This window comes from Sminthopsis crassicaudata, chromosome 3 (genome assembly GCF_048593235.1).
Source record: "Sminthopsis crassicaudata isolate SCR6 chromosome 3, ASM4859323v1, whole genome shotgun sequence".
Classification (NCBI taxonomy): Eukaryota; Metazoa; Chordata; class Mammalia; order Dasyuromorphia; family Dasyuridae; genus Sminthopsis; species Sminthopsis crassicaudata.
In genome coordinates, this window is record NC_133619.1 from 301944263 (window position 1) to 301958583 (window position 14321).

A 14321-nucleotide genomic window follows, 5' to 3' on the forward strand; every position below is an offset into this window, starting at 1 on the left:
ATTTTATAAAGAGTGATCTGGATTTGACAACTTCAGTGAGAGGTGGGTAGCTCTTGGGGTTTGGGGGGAGTTGGGGAAGGGTATATATGTACAAGCTAACTAAAGGAATCAGCAATCTATTCCCTGTATCCTGTGGGCTGAGCTGAAATTGAATGTGTTTGCTGCTCTAAATTATAACTCCCTTCCCTTTAAATTTCCTCCTGATCTTTCATTCCTTTTTTTTCACTTCACAGTTGTTTATGGTAGGTTTTAAAATTAAAAGGCAGTGGTTTTCCTATCACCCCTCCCCCCAACTCCCTAACAGTAATGATTTCAATAGCCGTTGTGTTTTATTCACACATACAAAAAATTTCATGCTAAAATTAAATAATTTCAATTTCTTCCCCACCCACACCCCCCAAGTCTTTCTTGGCTACTGATTTTATTAGTCTGCCTGGCTCTTTTTTTCTTCTCTCCATCCCTTCAGATATAGCTGCTTCTCCATTTCTCTGCCATTGCATCTTTTTTTTCCTCTCCCCAATTTCCCTTCCTTGCTTCTCTCCTCTCCCTCCACTACCCCCTCCTCCTTCCGTTTCTCCTGCTTCTTTCTCCTCCCTCCCCTTTTGTCCTTCTCCACCTCGGGCTCCTTCTCCCTCCCCAGAGAATAGAGTGGCCAGTTCTTTTAGAGAGCTACCCGCCTGCCTGCCTGCCTGCCTTCCCTCTGCCCACCTACTATGAGAAGCGGCTCCTCCCACCTGCCCATAAAAGCCAAGTGCTTGTTACCAGCAGCTGATCAGAGAGCATTTTCACAGTCCTCTTCTGTTGGGAGCCACTGTTCTTCTCTCCTTGGATCTTAAAGACTCCAGGTAAGACAATATCTCTTCAGGCATCTGACTCTCCAGGACACAGCAACCCCCGAGGAGTAAGTAGCCTTTGTGGCACATCGCTTACTGTTTTGCTCGAGGTGTTGGTACGGGTTTGTGCGATGCCTGCCTGATCAGCTGTTCTTAACTAGCATCTGGTTTAAAAACAAACTCCTGTTTGAACAGTGAAATTTAAAAAAAAAAAATCATCTTGTGGAGAAACAGCAGCATAGATATTGAAGAAACATTTTTTTTTTTCTCTTCCTCCCACCTCCACTGTTGGGGAAGTAAAAATGAGTCTGGTGAGGTTGTTTTGCTTACTTTTCATTACAAATATTTTACATATTAATAGGGGGAATTAAGTAAAAGCCTTGTCATGTTGTCAAATAGTTATTTTAAAAGAACACAATTGCCTTCCTAAAATAGCACACTCAAAGGTCCTGTTAACGATTTTGTGATGTTTTCCAAACCCCCAAGATTGCTTCTGTAAGTTCTTTAAAAGAAAAAAGAAAAAAAAATCTTTCCAGGTTTCAGTGCTTGGAAAAAATGATGTGGGCTGCTGCCCTGCAGAAGGACAGAATCAGGTGGCTGGTAGATAGGAAAGGATGAACATAACACACTTCCCCATGTTTTTTTTTTTTTAATGATCTCTTAAGAGAAAAAAATATTAAGGAAAGCATAATAGTACTAGACAAAAAGAAATAGGAGTGAACCAATGATTTCAATTGGTAAACTCCTATCAAAACAGGTCAGCACTTTCTATGCAATCTATAATTTTCAAGAATTTGAATGGAGCATTCATAAGTTAAGTGACTTGTCTAGGGTCACAATGTATCTGAAGATGGGTCCAACTCTTACTGGATTAAAGGCTAACTCCCTCTACATTGTGCTATGCTGCCTCTAGTATGAGAAAGTGGGAGGGGGAATAAAGATTTAGAAGACCTGAGGTCAATCTCCACCTTGGACATAAACTGAGGTCTTAAGAAAAGTTATGTGATCTCTTAATGCCTAGGTAATTCCCCATGACTTGAAATTGAAGAGAATTCATTTTGCATTGGTTGAGGGAGAGTCCCTCACTAGGAGTTCGCTATTGCAGTGTCATCACAGATCCAATCTCTATCATCATCCTTAGAGGTTTTATCTGTATCTCTCTGATCATCCTTTCCTTATTGCTTATTTAGTTTTTAGAACTAAATTGAACTTGTCTGCATGGCACCTGTTTCTCAAAGAGTTATACATTTATTGAAATCATATGTCCCCTTTGAAATGTTAGCCCTAAATTCAGGCTATCTTCCTAATATGTCTAAGTACCAGAAATATAGATTGCATACCTTTGAAAGAAAAAAAAAATACTCTATAGTGGCTGTCTATTTAAAGTAGTTACTTTCTGCCCTGAGTTCCAAATCCAAGGCACTGTGTTCTGTTTTCGATGTACTGCATCTCTCTCATGTGGCAAAGGAAACCTCTTCACATGTTTGGATTGTGTAAGAGCCCTCTTAAAGAAGAAAACCAAGCCTGCCTTTCAGGAAACCAAACCACTCTATTAGTCAGGGTCCTGTAAGTGGGAAAGGAAAATGTTTCATTTTTCATGTTATTTTGATTATTTCCTTCCCCTTCCTGTCCCCTCCCAAAAGAAAATGACCATGCAATCAATCTGTCAAAAATTCCTCACTGCTTAAAAAAGAAAAAAAAAAAAAAGACCATCATTAAAATCTGACATTTGATGCCATTTCAGGTCATCATTCCTTTTTTAAATTTATTTATCTAAGAAGTAATTCTTTAAAAAAAATCTATTGGGAAGGGTCTAATGTTGATCCAAATGAAGGAAAAGTAGTGAACTTATTCGAAGGTTTTATGTCCTGTAAAGTTTTATTTCAGTAAGTTAATTACCTAGGAGAGCAGTTTCTATTAAGATCACATGAAATTCCCAGTTAATCAAGAAAATTTGTGACTTGGGTGCATGGAGTTACCTTTTATCTCGTCATTAAATACAAGCTGCTCTTTTTTGTCTGCTTTAAGTGAGTAATCAACCATGATAAGTGCCTATATAAAGCACTAGAAATGTGTAGTGTATTCAAGCCAATTCTTGTTTGAGGTTGTGATTTGATTTTGTTCAGTTCAGCATCATTGCTTGTGGGGTAATGTACTTTTCTGGACATCGTGTCCTTTGGAGAAAAGTTTTCTTTTCTGAGAAAATGTTTTCCCAAACTAGAAACAGAACTCTTGTAACACACCTTCATCTGGAAAGGAAAAAAAGTCTTTGCTGATCTCCCCTTGTTCTTTCTGATTGCTTTCTCTATTCTCTTTGACCTGTTCAATGAGCCTTGGTATGTACTGTCCAGTTAAATCAGTTAACGATATAATGTAATCAAACATCTGTTGATTAATTCAGCAATGCCCTGCAATATGCTACCCTTGTTAAGCCAATAAATTATTTGAGGCAGTCCGAGTGTTCATGACCTAACTTTCTTAGCATGTTTTTTTTTCAGGTATTCTCAAATTGTCTATTAGTTCCTGAGGCCTCTTGCATAAGGCAAGTCTTCCAAATTTAAGTCAGAGAAAAGCATGACATGCCTTGACAAAATTAGTATTTGCTTTGGTTCTTGCACATGAAGAATACGCATTTAATAATTTCTCATTGAAACAAATGTTTACCATGATTTATATATCTTGTTAATACCTCACTGTCATATTACCAAGATAAATGATTTTGAATTAAGTTGAGACAAAAAGACATAAGTTGACAAATTCCACCACCGCCACCCTTCCTTCTCTGTTACCCACTGCCTTGCCTCCCATTAGAGAAATGGCATGAGTGTTTTGACTGCTTTCTAGGATCAATTACAGGAATAATGAGGCATAGGACAGAAAATCATACTAGAGGGTAGAGTAAGGATATGTATTCAAGGTAGAAGAAGACAAATTTTAGGTACAGAAATAGCCTCCAGAGATGAATACCAACACATCTGGTAGCAAGAGCAAACCCTTACTATAATCATCTAAGTGGGATAATATCAAATAAGAAATAAAAAAAGAAATTAAGTATCTTTCTTCTCTTGTCAGTTATCCCCCATGGTTCTGCCAGCTGAGGAATTGAAATTCCTCTTGCCTTCATCTCTTGGTCTAACGGACTAATACAATTCTTCTTGTTTACCAAAAGGGAACAGAGAATGTGAATATTTCAGTCCATCAGATTAAGAGAACCAAAAGTCAGGAAAATGTGGGATTCGAATATGGTAGTATGTTGAAAACTGTTTAACAACTGGATTCTTGAGGGAGGGAGGTCTGTACACATTTTTAAGTTTAATCTGTATTATTTACACTTCTTAGGTCTTAATAATCAACAAAACAATAAAGCATGCCCCAATTTGTAGCCTTTGACATTTCTAAGGCTTAAATGCCCACATAAAACATGCAACAATTGGTTCTGACTCCCCTTGTCGAATCCCATCTCTGTCACTAAAATAGATACTTAATAAATATTAATTGTTTGATTGACGGCCAGGCAATGAATTGAACATCTTTGAATTTTATTTTCCGCAATTGTAAAATGAAGACATTGGACTAGATGGTTTCTAAGGTTGCTTTCAGCTGCAAATATACAATCTCTGAGCATCTACTTTGTGCTTAATACTGGGAATAAAGGCAAAAAATGAATCCACTCCTGCCTTCAAGGAGCTTATGTTCTATTGATAGATATATATAGAAATATATTTTTTAAAATAAAAGTTAATTAGGTGGGGTGGTTGGGGGAGGAATGGACCAGCAGAGGGAGATGAATAGGAAATGGCTCATATAAAACATAGTGTTCAAATTCAGCCTTGAAGGAAAGTAGGGATTCTAATCAGCAAACAAAACTTTCTAGTACTTCCCTTGGTTCTTTCACATAGGCACTTAATACATCTGCTTTGAAACAAATGTGTGTTGAATTGAATGAGGAATGTATTTGCTCTACCATCATGTATCTTGTTAATACCTTCCAGTGATTCCATTATTACGAGATACACACCTCTATTATATCACCATGTGGGAAGGGATAGTCAAACTTTCTTTAGAATTATGCTTATCCTGGCACATAATCCAGTGGAATTTGCCATTTATCATATAAAGGCACTCCTGACACATTTTAACTATAAATTTGCAGAATCTATTTCTTCAGCATTGGATGATTGGAGCTAGTGAGAGAAATATATCACCACATCTTCCCATAATTGCTTATTTCTGGAAAGATTTCTTGTTATTTTATGGATTTTAAAAACCCTCTTCTTTCTTTCTGTTAGCCACCAAGGTCCAGTGTGTATGTCTATAATACTATCGGAGACTTTACAACTTTTCTCCACCTTTGACCTCAAAAGACCATTTGTGTTCTTCAGAACCATTTTATAAAGACCTACCAGTCTGCTTTCCTTTCTGCTCACTGGACCCGAAATGTGAATATACACATGCTATCTCAGAAAGATGCAGAATTTGAAACTCAGAGAGTGCATTTCAGAGAAATCTTCTGAGAGCTATACTGCCTTGTCAATGGGAAAAGGGGACAGAGAGAGGGGGGAAGGTTAAGGCCAGAACCCAATTCCCTCAAGAATTTTGAGCCTCTTCCACAATTAAAGTTGTGTGAACTGGGGCTCTCACCAAATCTAAGCTTCTAAGAATTACTGGACTACTGTTCACAAAATGCTGAGTAAATAAGAAAAAGGATCTTGTTGAGAACTGGCAGTCACTAGACCATCCAGGATATGCCAGCACTCCTTTCTAGAGCGGCAAGACTGAGCAGTGTAAAAGGAAAGAGAGTTATAAATTTCTGGATCATCAAGAAGACACCAATGATCTGAACAATCTTTATTTGTTAATAATTCCTGGAGCCTCCAAAACAGTTAAGAAAAAAAAATGAACTTCCCTTTTCTCACTGTAGAAGTAAAAATTGTGAGTAGCATCTATGGATACTAAATATTGCCTGATCAATATGTTGATTAGTTTTATTTATCTGCTCCCCCCTCTTTTTAAAGAAAGGAGAAGAGAGGAAAGGAATATATTTGGGAGAGACTAACATATAAAATTAAAAGATTTTAATAAAAAAAATTTTAAACAATCTAGGAGCTTACTGAAGTTTCTACCTCTTTCAGTAAGCCAGCTGAATGGGGTGAAGGGGATGAAGAAAGCACGGCGTAGGGAAGCATCTGCAGAACAGAAAATACAGTTTTGGAATATCTGTAAGGTTTGAGCCTTTTGAGGTCATGCTGTAATCAAAAATCCACAAGGCAGTTTGAAACTACAGTGGTTGAAAAGAATCAAGAAAAAAATTAGCCAAGAAACTGAATCATAAACGCAATGGCCAGAAAGGATCCTGCAGTTTCATTGAGTCATGTCTCCTGATTTAACACAAGAGCAATTGTAACTAATAATCACTTTAGCTGATTGTCTCACTTAGTCTCTAAACTCTCTGGTGAATGAAACTCTATAATCTTCCTAAGTAAACTCTACTGGAATTTCACAAATTACCTGGTGACTAGTCTTAAGCTCCTACTCTTGTTATTAAAGACCATAACTTTTAACCTTTTCTAGAATTTTTTTTTTACCATCTCTCTAATTTTTCTGTACTTGCAGATTGTTATCAAGGCCTCCCTTTTTATTTCTTTTCCTTATTTTTGAGGAAGCCAAACTCTCTCCATTTCTCCTCATAGATCATACTTTCTATTCCTATACTCTTTCATCTAGGCAGAGTATATACTTGCATCCTATCAAATTAAAATTTACTTTATTTTTGCCTTTTCCTAAATATTATTTTAGAAGGTTAAAAGGAAAGGCAACTTTTAATCATTTTATAAACCTCAAAGTGCTATATAAATGAGTTATTACTATTAATGACTGGGCATTGAGACACTGGGCAGCTAGGTCATGTGGTAGAGTACTGAACCTAGAATCAAGAAGATTCAGTTTCCTGAATTAACTATGGTCTTAGATACTTACCAGCTTTGTTATCCTGGGCAAGTCACTTAACCTACTTTGCCTCAGTTTCTTCATCTGTAAAATGAACCAGAGAAGGAAATAGCAAACCATTTTTATTATATGCCAGGATATATGATGGAGCATAGACCATACAGTGAATTGATTAAACTACTGTGGGAAAAGGGACTGGTAATTGAGAGCTGGGACTATCTTACTCTTTCTTTTGTATCCCCAGAAATTGGCATATAATAAGTACTTAATAAATACCTGATTCATTTATCCTTACTACATAAAACTCAAAGTAACTAGTATCATATTAGGAATTCTGTGAATGTCCACTAAGTTTTTCAATATTTTAAAGATGTTTAATCATACTTTTGAGAACACAGAGAGGATGAATCAATGGCTCAGTGGTAGAAGCACTGAACCTGCAGTTATAAAAACCTGAATTCAAAGTTAGTCTCAGATTCTTACTAGCTATAAGATCCTGGCTAGATCATTGAATTTCTGTCTGTCTCAGCTTCCTTGTCTATAAAATAGGACTAATAATAATAATTACTATGCATGCTGTTGCAAGGATCAAATGAATAAAGCACAAAATAAATTTGAGTTATTTTTAATATTAGTAGAGAAGTAATATTATTTCTTGACTTGCTTTGTGACAATGACAACATTCTTTTTTTCATTTTATATCCTTGAAAAAATTGGGTACTAATCATTACCCTCATTCAGTCTGTGCTTAAGCACTAGTCCAAAGGAAATTCTTTCCCTAATCAAGTCCTTCTCCATAAACTTCCCACCTCTCTTACCCTAACAAGGAGGCAATAGCTTTTAAAATTTCCCACTTATTTGTCCTAAAGTAAAAAAAGTGACATATACATGTGATACTTTGAAGTTTTTTTAATGATTTTGAACCTCAAAACAATTTCATATGGCATTTAAGTAGCCCAATGGATAGAGTGCTAGACTAGAAGTCAAATCCTGCGTCAAACATTTAGTAATTGTGATGTTGGCCAAATCACAACTGTCAGGCTCAATTTCCTCATCTATAAAATGGGAATTATAATAGCACTTATCTCACAGGATTGTGGTAAGAATCAAATATGTGAAATGCTTTGCAAACCTTAAAATTCTATGCACATGTTAACTACTGTAGAATCTATTTATTATTATAAGTATTTCCATTTTACAAATAAAGAAATTTAGGGTCAGAGATATTAAATAATTTGCACATAGACATGTAGTTAGTATCAGACTCAGCATTTAAATCCAGGTCTTCTTTCCCTTGAGTCCAGCATGAAATGAGAATCAGTTGGGCAGCTCAGTAAATAATGGCTTGGCATCAAGAACACCTAAGTTCAAATCCAGTCTCAGATACTTCCTTGTTATATAATTTCAGGCAAATCTTTATTTGCCTCAGTCTCCTTGCCAATAAAATGGATATGATAATAGTACCTCTCTTTCAGGATTTTAAGAATCAAATGAGAAAATACTTATAAAGTGCTTAGCATAGTGCCAGGGCATAGTACGTGCTTAATAAATCCTTGTTAAAAATGTTTAAAAGAGTAACAGATGTCCAATGTGCTACACTGCAACTCACCCAAAGTCAAGTTGATATTATTTGCAATATTTCTTTGAACCTTTTCATGTGCACCCATATTCCTGGGCATATAACATCAGTAAAGTATGAATCCTGTGATTTCAATGCTTACTCTGATTAACATTTTTAATAACTAATATTTATATAACGCCTGCTATGTACCAGGCACTGTGCTAAACGCTTTACAATTATGATATTATTTCATCTTTACAACAAACCTGAGAGGGAGGGAGGTGCTATTACTATCCCCACTTTTCAGTATTTATATAACATTTGTTTTGTGCCAGGCGCTGTGCTAAATACCTTACAATTATGACATTATTTGATCCTTACAACAAACCTGGGAGGTAGGTAGGGAGGTAGGGAGGTAGGTAGTATCCTATTAGTATCCCATTTTTCAGTTGAAAAAAATTGAGGCACACAGAGTTTATGAGTTGCCCGGTGTCTGATGCTAGATTTGAATTTCAAGGTTCCTGACTCTTTCAACTGTGTCACCTAACTGCCCATTTTTAAAAAAATTGCATTTATACACAATTGTATTCCTTTGAGGCCTATATCTCATTCAGTTTTTCACACTATCAGGTGGTAGGCATTTGCATACCTGAAATAATAAATGTATTAAGAAACTTGATATGCAAAAAAATCATAAAGTAAAAATTGGGTTAAGGTCTCTATTATTCAAGTTATTAGACCATATGTTTGGTTTTACTTTCTCTAAAACAAACCTATTATTTGTTTGTATTTTTAAGCAACAGACATGAATCACACTGGTGCGTGTAAAATTTTATATACAGTATTTCATCTATAATCATTAATCTGAAAATGACTTCTTAAAAAAAAAATGCTTCCAAAAAGAGGCTTTGGGACTGCCTCTCACAAGCTCTTTATTGATGTATTTACATCATGAATTCTTTTAAGCAGAGCCATCAGTTGACATGCTGAGATTAGAGACAAGCTTGCAATTACTCACAATCCGATCCATAAAGTCGTCAAGCTATTCTCCAATCTCCAAACCAGGCTAGAGGGAAAAGTTTGATGAATGGGCCTGGGTATGGGCGTGTACTTCAACCTTCCACTGCTTCCAGACTGCTGGGTAGTCTCTCAAGTTCCCCCCATGCTTCCGACACTCAGCAGCTGTACTTTCAAGAGCCCAGCCAAAGGATTCCATTATCCAAGTCGCACGTACGCAGTGAGAAGACGTGTACCGCCAAACTTTTTAAGGTCTCACATACAACCATAGCAAGTTCAACAATGTAAATACTCCTTAGGGGTGTTGGGGATTAGATTTGACTCTGACACAGCTGGGGAGGATTTTTGCGGGTTTTGAAACTGCTCCGCTCATTTCATATTCTTGTCCATCTGTCACAGAATAAGTTGTATAGTAGGTAGAAAGCTAGTGCTGAATTCAGATCGTTTTCTGACATAGAGGGAGCTTTTGTAGTACTGAGTAAATTACATTCTCATTACTCCAGGGAAATCTGCTGAAAATCTATACTAAGTATATTTCTCACCTAAGAGTTCCCAGTACCAATGAAATCATAGTTCTAGTCTCTATCTCTATTTGTCTCCAAAAAAGCCTATTTCTGAAATGACTCTACATCATTCTATTTTTTAAATGGGTAACTAGGTATGGATTATTGTTGCTGGTGGTGTTTGATTCTTATTGACCCCATTTGAAGTTTTCTTGGCAAAAAATATTTGAGTGATTTGCCATTTCTTTCTCCAGCTCATTATTTTTAGGCAAATAAAGTTAAGTGACTTACCCAGTGTCACATGACTGCTAAAGGTCTGAGACGGGATTTGAACTTAGAACTTCATGAATCCAGTTCTGGTACTCTATTCATTGTGCCATGTAGTTGACCATCCACTTACAGATACTATAACTGTAAGAATTTGTTGGGGGGGAAAGGGTGTCTTGTCACTGATGAATTGTTAGCCTTTTTTTAGAAAGTGCTAAATAAGATGAAATCAAGGAGTATAAGTAGTAAAAGGAAGAAACACAGGGATGGGATCAAGAATTTAAGAAACATTTTAGGAGAAAGACCAGGTCTAGAATATCTAAAGTTCTAGGAAATGTTTAAATTGGACTGTGACTTTGTGTTCCACTATCAGTAATGACTGAGGAGGGGGGTGGGGATTAGGAAAGATGTCCACCTTGCAACCAGTTTAGCAAACATTTCAGATAGTTTTCTTTCTGCTCTTGGATCCTCTGTAATTTTACCTCTTTTCTAGTTTCTTTCTAGTTGAAAGATAGTCCCCTCTGCCTTCAATCACTTCAAAAGTTCTTTACTGATAGCGAAGAGAGAAGTTCAGAATAAAAAGTTGCATGTTTTTTTTTTCTTGAGAAATATGGATATATTTCCTTAGAATCAGGAGCTGTAATATACCATAGTAGTATTTCACACAGTTGGTTTTCCTTTTTTTAAAAAATCCTAATATAAGATTCTCTGATTAAATCTTTGCGTTTTAATAGTGCCAAAATGTCAGGGCTTGTTGAAGGTTGTATTTATTTTTTCTTTCTTTCTCTCTTAAAGAAAACCGAGGTAATCTCAGATAATGTTCTCTCCAAGGCCATCACAGAGCTAAGACTAAATTTAAAAGCTTAGTTCAGTAACAAACAACTTCTTGATCCTGGGTCAGCTAGGAAAGAATCTCTAAAGGTTAGACTCAAGACCCAAGGTTAGATTTTCCAGCCCAAAAAGAAAACCACAGTGCCCTCTCATGACTTGTCCTACTGCCATTTCACTATGAACCTATTAGAAGGTGAGCTGAAGAGAAGAGAAAGCAGAAATTAATTCACCATTTTATCCCTTGGAAGATAGCCTCACAAAACCTGTTCCTCAGCATCTGTGGTCACTCGAGGGAATTTGCAATAGTCTAGCCCTAGATTGGAGTGAATTGCCCTTTGTATCAAACATTTCCACTGCACAGCTGAGTGTGGATGACTTGTTAAGACTTGAGACACTTGCATAATTTGGAACACTTTAAGGGAACGGACATGAATCATGTCAACAGAAGAGCAGTTTCCCTGGCACACTGAAGAAGGGCAACTGGTTTTGCTAATTAACAACATTCTCATTAGAGTAAAGCTATGGACCTGGCTATTATTGATGGTAAGAGACCAGAGTCTCAATTAGGGGCAAATAACAAACCTCTTGAAGTAATTGCACGTATTCGAATTTTTACTTTTCAAAGTTGTAGTTATATATAATATGTTAAGTAGTTCTAGACATTTTCTCAAATTAGGAATGGATCACCATAGAACTACTGCTAAAATGTTGGGTGGAGGAGAGGATGAAACTTTTTGGTTCTCACACTTATATGATGGTTCTCAAAGAAGTTGGAAACCTCTGTCCTTGATTGTGTAGAAAATCTCTTAAGGGAATAGATAAATTAAGTCACCCCAAAAAGACAAAATGATGATAAATAATATTCAGAGAATGTACTCACCCCTTCATTTTCTGTAACCATCAAAATAAGGATAATTCACAAAGAAAATTTCATCAACTTCTGGTTGAATTCAAATTGATAAGAGTTTATTAACATTTATTTTAATAATTCCTTTAATAGCACTTTATTATTAATAAGTCTTTAATGTAAAAATTATCACATCTTATCATCCTATTTCTTTGGAAGCTATCAGATATTGGCTTTTTTCTACCATGATGGAAACAGTTCTCTTTCTGTGCCTTAGGACCTGGATTCTAATTCAAGCTTGGCCATTATTAGCCAAGTGAAAATGACCATTTATTTTATCTTCTTGAGCATTGGTTCCAGATGAGGGCAATAAAACTTGCCCTGCTTGCCTCATTGAATTGTCATAAAGATCAAATGAGTAAACCTGTGAGAGTGTTTTGAAAATTGTAAGCTATTTTGAAAAACCAGTAAGTTATTATAAGAATAGTATTTATTGATGTAGAAGATTTTAAGCTTTATAAATGAGGAAATTCTTTCTGCCAATGAAAGTCAGCACATTTTCTGCAACTCGTTACTTTATATGATGCTAAAAATTAAGAGACTTGACCATGTTAGATTCAGGACTTGAACCCATGTCTTCTGCTCAAAACACTACATTGTCACTATGTATAATTGCTATTATTAATACTTTGCTCCAATAATAAGTTGTAGTGAGTGTATAATAAGCAATCTCTATACAATGGATTTCCAGATAGCTAAGAACAAATATGAGCAAATAAAGTAAAACAGCATAAGTTAAGTAGACTCCAGAATGTCAATGTTGGGGAGGAGGAAGAAAAGGAATAAGCATTTATTACTAAGTACCTCCTGAGTGCCAGACACTATACTAATTACTCTACAAATATTATATCAGCTGATCTTCAGATCAGTTGATGTCATTTGTTATCAACTGTAATGGAAGACAAGGTGAACAAGAATGTCTAAAATATGTCTTTCATCCCCCTATTTTAACCATTCATTTTAACTTCCTCTCCCAGTTCATCTGCAGGATGCTGGAGAAACCCTTTTTCTTTCCCCTTCTCAAACAAAAGTGCTACTAATGGGAAAAAGAAATAACTAAGGGAGAGAAAAGAGTACCAAAAAAAGGAGCTTGGATGGTCTAGAAACTGATTCATCAGCCCTGAAAAATTCAGTTGACTCTATTCATCCATTTTTGCTATGGATCATTAATCAAACATTTTTTTCTGTAATTTTTTTTCTTTCTCACCCAAGTTTACTTAATGAAGAATGTAATATCTATGACAAGAACCTCGCTATTTAAAGAGCAATGTATCAGTAAATACTCAGGGTGTTTTGAGTGTCCTTATTCCCAATATGCCTCACCCAATCTACTGATTGGCCTGGTAATCATCCCATAGATAGTTGGCAAATGGGTAACTCCTTTCTTTGTCAAGATGTAAACTGGCTGGAAAGTAAAGCCCTGGAAAGGAGCTCCCATCCACAGTCAGCCAGCTCACTTGCGGCTAACACCCATCCAAACACAAAGGGAAGAATCTAACATGTTATTTTTAAATAGCCTAGGGTCACTGTTAGAGCAGTTGGAAACTGCAACAAAGTAATTCCTGAGTTTCAGAAAAAGTGAATGAATGACAATAGCCTTGCTTGAAGTCACTAGCTCTGTTTCTTATTTAAGGATGTAATTTAATTTTTGTTTTTGAAAACATCTAAATGCACTGCCATTTCAGGGCCAGAAAATAAAGAATGTGTAATTTCACAAAGAAAGGTATCCTCATGTGTCCCTGGGGTAATAATTTGTAAGAGCTAAGGTATCTGCTATAAAATTCTCACCTGGGTAACTCAAGTTGACCCCATTCAGAGGGAGAGGGTAGCAAATTTTCATGTTAATCTTCAGGCAAATCTGAGAGAAGCAGCATTAGAATAAAGGTGTAAGAGAAAATAATATTGAAAAACTTGAATTTGACTGCCCAGATCATGACAGTCAATTGAATACCATTTCTAGAATGTGAACCCAGTGTAAATCTAATGCTTTCCAACAAGCCATATTGCTGCAGATCTTCAAACAAGGGCAGTTATACTCAAACATGACTCCATATTTTTCTCTGAGCTACAGATAAAACCAGCAGCTGGGTGACTCAATGGATTGAGTGCCAGATGATTCAAAAAGACTCATCTTTGTGAGTTCAAATCCAACCATAGTCACTTACTAGCTGTGTGACCTTAGTTTGCCTCAGTTTCTTCATCTGTAAAATGAGCTGGAGGAAGAAATAGCAAAGTACCCCAAGTATCTTTGCAAGTAAAACCTCAAATGGGGTCACAAAGAACTGAACACAACTGAAAAACCACCAAGTATCACAGATGAAACCAGAGGAGGGAAATGTCTTGGGATAAGGACAAATGGGAAAACTATGTCCTTTTAACTTCCTTTCTCATCTCCCCACCCCAAGGTTAACTCATTTGGCTCAGTTTGATCCCAGTCCATTTTTAGTCTCAAAGAA

General features: G+C 36.2%; 1 protein-coding gene across 3 annotated transcripts in view; it reads left to right on the top strand.

Moving 5' to 3' along the window:
• The first annotated feature begins 203 nt into the window (after positions 1-203).
• The window catches only part of COL8A1 (collagen type VIII alpha 1 chain), a 214030-nt gene continuing 199912 nt past the window's right edge, over positions 204-14321 (top strand). Inside the window, exon 1 of one of the 3 annotated variants that reach the window (XM_074301000.1) lies at positions 204-901. The gene's annotated coding sequence lies outside the window, so the exon portion shown is untranslated. The remainder of the gene's footprint in view (positions 902-14321) is intronic. The other 2 variants (XM_074301001.1, XM_074300999.1) reach the window with 2 other exon arrangements.